Raw genomic sequence first — 8,086 nt, 5'->3', positions numbered from 1 at the left:
AGCTTTAGAGTGAAATTGTATCACACAAATACACACAGACAGATGCACATTCAAAAAGAGGGGTTTCTGAAAATATGAAATCCAGGAGGCCAATATATGCAAACATGTTCAAAATCACTAGCCACCAGGAAAACCCAAATAGAAATTGCAATGAGATTCTAGACCAAAAGGAATCTTTCCTTACATAATTGACAAGAATGTAAATCGAACATAGCTATTATGGAAAATCATATGGAAAGTCCTCAAAAGTCTAAAAATAAAACCATCATATGATTTGGCTCTCCTGATTCTGGATACTTATCCAGAGGAAATGAAGTCAGCATACAAAAGAAATGTCTCTGTATCCGTGTGTATTGGGCCCTACTCACATAGCTAAGTTACGGAGTAAGCAGAGCCGCCTGCACAAAGAAGGATAAAAATGAAAGTATGGCCTTGTCTTAGTGTCTCTATTGCTGGGAAGAGACACCATGATCACAGCAGCTCTTATAAAGGAAAACATTTCATTTGAGTTGGTTTACAGTTTCAGATGTTTAAACCATTATCATCATGGTGAGAAGCATGACAGTGTGCAGGCAGAAAAGGAGCTGAGAGTTATATCTGGATCCACAGGCAGCAGCAGGAGAGACTGTAGTGGGCATAGCTTGAGCTTATATGAGACCTCAAAGCCACCTCCACAGTGACACACTTCCTCCAAGGCCACACCTTCTTATGGCTCCTGTGGGCCAAGCATTTAAACACACGAGTCTATGGGGGGCATCCCTACTTAAACTACCACAGGCCTGTTTAGGAAATGGAGTTTTGTCCTGTGCTATGTTTGAATATTGTCTTATTTTGCTTTCTGTGGCTGTGATAAAAACTGACCCATAAAGCAACTTGCAGATGAGTTTATTTCACTCTTCAGTTCAGTTAACAGTTTGTCACCTGGGGAAATCAAGGCAGGAACCGGAAGGCTTGCTCAACGTGTTTATCACACCCGGGATCACGTGTCCAAAGACGGCACCACCCACATCAGTCTGTAACCAAAAATGCCCCACAGACCTGTCTGTAGGCAAATCTGGAGAGGGCACTTTCTCAGTTCAGGTTCTCTCTTCCCAGATGACCTTAGCTTGTGTCAAGTTGACAGGCAAACAAACAAACCTAACCAGCACAAATATGACCCATCTCCACAGGCTCATGTTTTCAGCTGGTGTCAGTTTCTCCAGAGGCTGTAAGAACCCTGGGACCTAGAGAGAGGAAGTGGGTCACTCGAGTGCCTTGGAAGGTCACACCAGATCTCCCATCCCTCCCTCTGCTTCCTGTCCACAGTGACTTGAGCTGCTCTGCCACACCTTCCCCTCCATGGCGGATTGAACCCTCTGCCACTGTGAGCCAAAAAACCCTTCATAAGTTAAGTTCCTCTCTTAAGTATTCTGGCCACTGAGGTGCAACTAGTGCATTCATCCATAAAAAAGAATACAATATTAACCTGCAGGGAAAGCATGGTAAGAGCATATTAACCTGCAGGGAAAGCATGGTAAGAGCATATTAACCTGCAGGGAAAGCATGGTAAGAGCATACTAACCTGCAGGGAAAGCATGGTAAGAGCATACTAACCTGCAGGGAAAGCATGGTAAGAGCATACTAACCTGCAGGGAAAGCATGGTAAGAGCATACTAACCTGCAGGGAAAGCATGGTAAGAGCATACTAACCTGCAGGGAAAGCATGGTAAGAGCATATTAAGCAAAATAAGCCAGATACAAAGACAACATTGGTGTTTCCTCTAGCATGTGGAAACTTGTGCATGAGAAGAATTATAGGAACTGGGGGTGGGGGCCCAGATGGAGAGGTGGAAGATGGACATGGTCAAGCAGGATATATAAGTATATGGACCCTACCGACTAAGATCCTCGCAGCCTTTGACTCAAGAAGGACAAGTAGGGTATGGGTAAGAGAGGAGCCTGTGGAGTTGGGCACTCTGGCCGCCCCACCCCCGAGACTGCCCACCCAGGCATCTCAAGCTGGCACCCTGCACACCTTTAGGAATGGTCACAGACCCTCTAGGATGACTAAAGGCCTGGCTTCCTGTCCATACTCTCCTGGCTTCTTCATGTGTAGGCTCTTGGTTGCACACACAGAAGTTAAAGGAGGCAGGTGGAGGGTGGGTGGGCTCCTCCTAGAGCTTACTTAGGGGCAAATGTGATGAGTGTAGCCATGAGCAGGGCTCAGGTAGATGCAGCCAACATGGACCTTAAGTAAGCATTCCTGGATCCCAGGATGAACTGAGGGCCACCTGTGCTGGCTGCGAGGTAATACGTGGTTCACAGCAGTAAGGATATTGACATTTCACGCCATACTCAAAATAAGCTACCTGACCTTATTTTCTTCTGCAAGCCTCAGTACTGGCAAAAGCATAGGTCCTGGGCTGAAGAGAAGGCTTAGCATTTCGACACTGCTTCGGTAGTTAGCAATGCCATGCAGCAACATGGTGAGGTGCCATAGAGGTGTCGTCTTACCAGGTGCCAGAAGTGAATGAAGACACCTGGGCTCACAAGGTTCCTGCAGCTGTCAATCTTCCAGGGTACTCAGACACTGATGGACACATGAGTACCACTCAGCAGCAGCAGGCTCAGCCAATCAGCTTCCCATGATGCCAGTAGCCCCTTGGGTGTTCTTGAGAGGATCTGATGGGTTAAGCTAACAACCACTAATGCCAGCATGGGTCACAGGGGCCACCTTCAGTGTGTGCTTGGGTCAAAGTGTATATTGAGGCTCTGAGAGGAGTATGTCAGAGTTTATCCTGTACTTTTAGCTGGGTTCTTTACAGAAGCCACAGGTAGGGGTCAGAAGGATGCCTGACGAAGAGCACTGTAGGGCTCTCAGACATTGAAGTTCAAGCCCCCAGGACAAAGAGAAGACTGCTGGTAGCTGCCTGTGTGCAGCAGCTGCACGAGAAACAAAATCCCAGATCTGGAGAAGCTCCAGCTTTTGACAGCTCAGCCTCAAGTTTGATCAAGCCTGAAAAGGTTACCTAGCAACACACAACAGCCAGAAGCAGACCCTTTGACAGCTCAAGCCTGAAAAGGTTACCTAGCAACACACAACAGCCAGAAGCAGACCCTTTGACAGCTCTTCTATCCTTGGCTCCATCTTTCACCCTATTTACAAACTCACATTCAGCCAATCAGGGCCCAACTGTTTCTCAATAAATTGGGCCATTCTGAGGATCCAAGCCATTTTTGCCTGGGAAAACAAGGATGAAGGAAGACTTCAGATCCTGCCTCTTGGCTTTGCCAGTCCCCCGCTGGTTTCTGCCTCAAGAGTCTTCCAAGAGGGACCCACTGACTTCCTACACTGTAGGCCTCTGCCCAGGCAAGGAGCTGGCTCACTGGAGCCAGCCTCTGGGATTCAACTAGCAGCTGCAGGAAGAGGGAGGGACTCATTCCTGCCCCAGCAACCAGAGACTTTCTGGGGACAGGAGACCCTACTTCTGCCACCCTATCAGTGACCTGTTAATTGTGTTCTCCAAGGAACTTCTCACAGCTGGCACCCTGAAGCCTGCCAAGAACATAAGGGTGTGTGTAACATCACCAACCTCTCAGCGAGGTGCCCTAAAACCTGCCCTGGGCTTGGAGTTGGTACTCTTAGAATCTCAGTTGTCAATCTATTGGCACCAACGGTCTTAGAATTTTTACTATACTGTCTTCCCACTCCATTCTTGGAGATAGGGTGGACAAGAACCCAGCTACCCATAGGAGGCAGTCTCTACTACATCTCACTTCACTGTGAAGGTAAAATACACATGTCCAGTCTAATTCAGGCCGACCGGTATCATTAGAAGAGGAGAAAAGCCACTCACAACTGTGTGATTCACAAATGACCTGTTCCCCAACATTTGCACCCATTCCCAGTCAGGACTTTATTGCTTCCTTTCTTCAAAGCTCTTTGAATTTCATTTTCTTTTTTTTACTTTCTTAAGATGAAATGTGTTCTCCCTAATTTGAGTACATTTCTCCAACTTTAGTGTAAGCGTTTAATGCTATCAATTCCCTCTACTAACAAGCCATAAAGTTGAATATGGTTTCATTTAGTTGTGTTTAAAAGTCTTACAAATTTCCTTTTTAATATTTTGCTGGGGCAAGAGAGTGATTGACAGTGTGTTGTGGGGCTGAAGAGACAACTCAGCAGTAAGAGCACTGGCTGCTCTTGCAGAGGGCTGAGGTCCAATTCACAGCACCCACGTGGTGACCCACAACAGTCTGTAACTCAAGAGATCAGATGCCCCTTCTGGCCTCTGCAGGCCCTGCATACATGTGAAGCACAGACATGCAAATACCCATACACATAAAAATAAAATGGGGAGGGGGGAGAAAATATGTCAGTTATTTCTCAAATGTATGTGAATCTTCAAGTACCTTATAATTTCAGATTTCCGAGTTAACTGTGTCATGGTAAGAAAGCATACTCTGTGTGAATAAATTCTTTTAAATGGGCTGGGTGTGGTAGTGAATGCATTTAGTCGCAGGACTTGGGAGGCAGAGGCATGTAGATCTGTGTGAATTCCAGGTCAGTCTGCTCTACAAATAAAGTTGCAAGCCTGACCACCCAAGCTCAGTCTTTGGGGTCTAGGTGATGAAGGGAGAAGACTCACTACCACAAGTCATCTTCTGACCCCACGCATGCACAGGGGCACACTCCGCCCATGCACACGAGAAAAGAAATGTAAACAAACAAACAAAAATAAGCAAACTTACTATTAAGTCAATAAAGTTTCTTGTGGCTGTAGGAGACTGAAGAGATTTTCAGGCGTGGCTGTAACTCCAGGTGCATTCCTGGTGGGAGTCTCCCCTATGGAAGACACAGCCCCCTTTTGTGTAAAACTACCATCTCCTTGGGCTCCCTGATCAGCATCGGAAGAATTGGCCTCCTCCTCCTTTATGCTTTGGGCATCAAACGGGCCTGGGATGCATCAAAAGGAAGCAGAGGTATGCTACGTTTTCCTTTGAAGGGCTAGCCAGCCTGGGAATCTTTGCTTCTCTTGGTAAAGAGGAAAAAGAAGAGAAACCTAGGGTAGGGGCCTGATGATCTCGATTAGAGATCCCACAGAGGGGAAAAGGAAACACCATGTCTGTGGCCTGCTCTACCAAAAGTACTAATTTCATGAAAATGTAGCTATAACCCAGATCTGCTTGCCAGCACCACACTCCCACCCTGAAGAGACCCAAAGACCTCCATGGTAACCCCTGGCTTTTGGGGTCTTATGACAACTTGGCCTTCGATCTTGGTGGTCAATGATCATTTTTTAAAAACACAACTGCATACAAGTGCACGTGTGGACAGTGGCACACACATATACATATGCAAACAACACACAGCCTGTCCATGGAGCCCAGCACACTGAAGCTCTGGGAATGAGAAGGTAAATAGGATGTTGTCTGGACCCTCCTCTCCACGGCTTTCTCCCCACCTACCTGCTCCCTGCCCAGCTTCACAGCAACAGTGTCTCCTCAACCTATTTTCCTTTCCCCCCCTCACTAGACCGCAGCCTCAGTCTCCCACAGACCACTGCTTCCTCTGAGGAGGGAGCTCTAGAGGTCCCTCCTTGCCACGAGCATACACCCAGCTGCCCCACTGGTTGCATAGAACAATAAGCAACACACAGAGCAGAGCCCCAGCCTGGGCTGCCCAATTAGGCCCACTTTATAGCTCAACTTCGTTCTTGCTCAGAGACACATGAACAAGCTGAGCCTAGATGAGCAGACACCAGCCACAAACAGCATCTCAGCTTTGATACTGCTCCTGATACTGGAGCCTGAGGCAGGTGATTCCAATGTATGATAACATATATCATTTGTCTCCAAATACCTGCCTTGAATCTGGCCATTGACTGAACATGAACTGAACCTTCTTCTGGTCATTTTTTCATTTCTTCATAGTCATATCATATGAACTCAAAAGGTCACCTTGACTTTTTCCTATTATTGCCTCTGCTATTTTTTTTTATTATTACTACATTGGCAATGGAACATCATTAGTATATGGTTTGAGTGTGGCATCCAAGGTTTTTTGTGTTGAAATTTAATTCCCATTGTCAGGCTATTAATAAAGCAACAAATAGCCAGGCAGTGGTGGTACACACCTCTAATCCCAGAACTCGGTTGGCAAAGTCAGGCAGATCTCTGTGAGTTAGAGACCAGCCTGGTTTACAAGAGCTAGTTCCAGAACAGCCTCCAAAGCCACAGAGAAAACCTGTCTCAAAAAAAAGCATACACACACACACACACACACAGACACACACACACACACACACACACACACACACACCGGAGGGAGGGAGGAAGACAATTAAGAAGCACCACCAGCTGGTGCTCAGAGGTTGAGACCTTAGAGATGATTAGGATTAGATAAGGGCACAGGGTTGGGGGGTCAGTGTGTTGAGGAGAGGCAGAGAGATGGCTCTGCAGTCTTTCGGCCCTGTTGCTTACAGAGGACCCAGGCTCAGTTCCCGGCACCCAATGTGGCATTACAGCTACCTGTAACTACAGTTCCAGAAGATCCAATGTCTTCTTCTAATGTCCAGGGACACCGGGTACATATGTGATAAACATAATACATGCAGTCAAAACACACACATAAAAATTTTAAAACCTAAGAAATTTTTAGATAAGGGCAAGAAGTGGAGCCCTGGTGAGCAGAGACTGAATCATTATTACATCTTTATAAAAAGGGAGACCCCCACAAAATGCATGTGCACACCCTGTTTCTCTAGGTCATGTCACCTCGACTCTGTCAAGTAAGAAGGTCATCACCAAATATGGACCTTTGACCTTGAACCAAAATAGTGAGGAAAAATAAACCATTTTCCTTCATAAAGTATCCTATCTCCTGTATTTTGTCATGGTAATGACAAACAAGCTAAGACAATGACTTTGCAAATAACTCAGAGTTTGATTTGTTTGTGCACATATTGCTGTTTGAAAATATGGGTAAGTGTGAACTCAGTGTCCACTCGAGCAGCCTGGAAGCATCTTAGGGACATGGTAATTGTGTATCAGTGCCTCTCAAGTGGGCAGACAGAGTGTATGGCCTCCTGCATACGTAGGCTGCATGTGCAGCAAAATAGACATGCACCAACATGAGTGGGGCTTGAAGAAGACAATGTGTCCCTCTACAGAAGATCCAGGGTGGCAGAATGGCTAGGGACAAGGAAAGGAGCCCATGTATGTAATATACTCCCTGTGGTAGTTTGAATGTAATTGGCCCCCATAATCTCATAGGGAGTGCCATTATTAAGAGGTGTGGCTTTGTTGGAGTGGGTATGACCTTGTTGGAGAAAGTGTGTCATTGTGAGGACAGGCTTTGAGGGTTCCTATGCTCAGGACACTGCCCAGTGTCTCAGTCCACCTCCTGTTGCCTGCAAGAGGTAGGACTCTCAGCTCCAGCACCAGGCCTGCACTCTGCCATACTCTGCCATACTCCCTGTCATGATGATAACGCACAGAACCTCTGAACTCTAAGCTGCCCCCCCCAATTAAATGCTTTCTTTATAAGAATCGCCATGGTCATGGTGTCTCTTCACAGCGATAGAAGCCCTATGTGCAAGTCCAGGGATCCAAACCTAAGAGTCACCAACTCACACCACTGGCATCCAAAAGAAAAATGTTCACTGGCCTCTTCAGCTGAGGGATGAATGTCTCAGACTGTTTTAGTATCCAGTGGTACAGCAGAGAAAGGGCTCTGCTCTTAACCCTCATGCCCCCAGGATGGGGGTATCTTTGAGGCCCACCTCTATTTGGAAAAGGAAAGAATACAGTGAAGGGGGTGACGGTCACCAAGGGAGGGGTGCTATCTCAGGGGCACATGCACCTAGCAAGGGATGGAGCAGTCACAGGACAAGCCTCATGTCTAGAAAAATGCAAAGACAACCCAGGAAGCCATGCAAAGCCATTGCAATTTGAAACAGGGTTTATTTCACTTATTGCTTGTTCCTTAACAGCTGTGGCTTGTATCAAGGCTTTTGGTGTTTGGCTGTTGAGAAGTTAATGGCCTGTGAGTGAGCATGGAGAGGCCTACCAGGCAGCCTGGCAGCCTTTCCAGGGACTCACTTCT

This window comes from Phodopus roborovskii, unplaced genomic scaffold (genome assembly GCF_943737965.1).
Source record: "Phodopus roborovskii unplaced genomic scaffold, PHOROB, whole genome shotgun sequence".
NCBI lineage: Eukaryota > Metazoa > Chordata > Mammalia > Rodentia > Cricetidae > Phodopus > Phodopus roborovskii.
Note: the sequence above shows the minus strand (reverse complement) of the source record.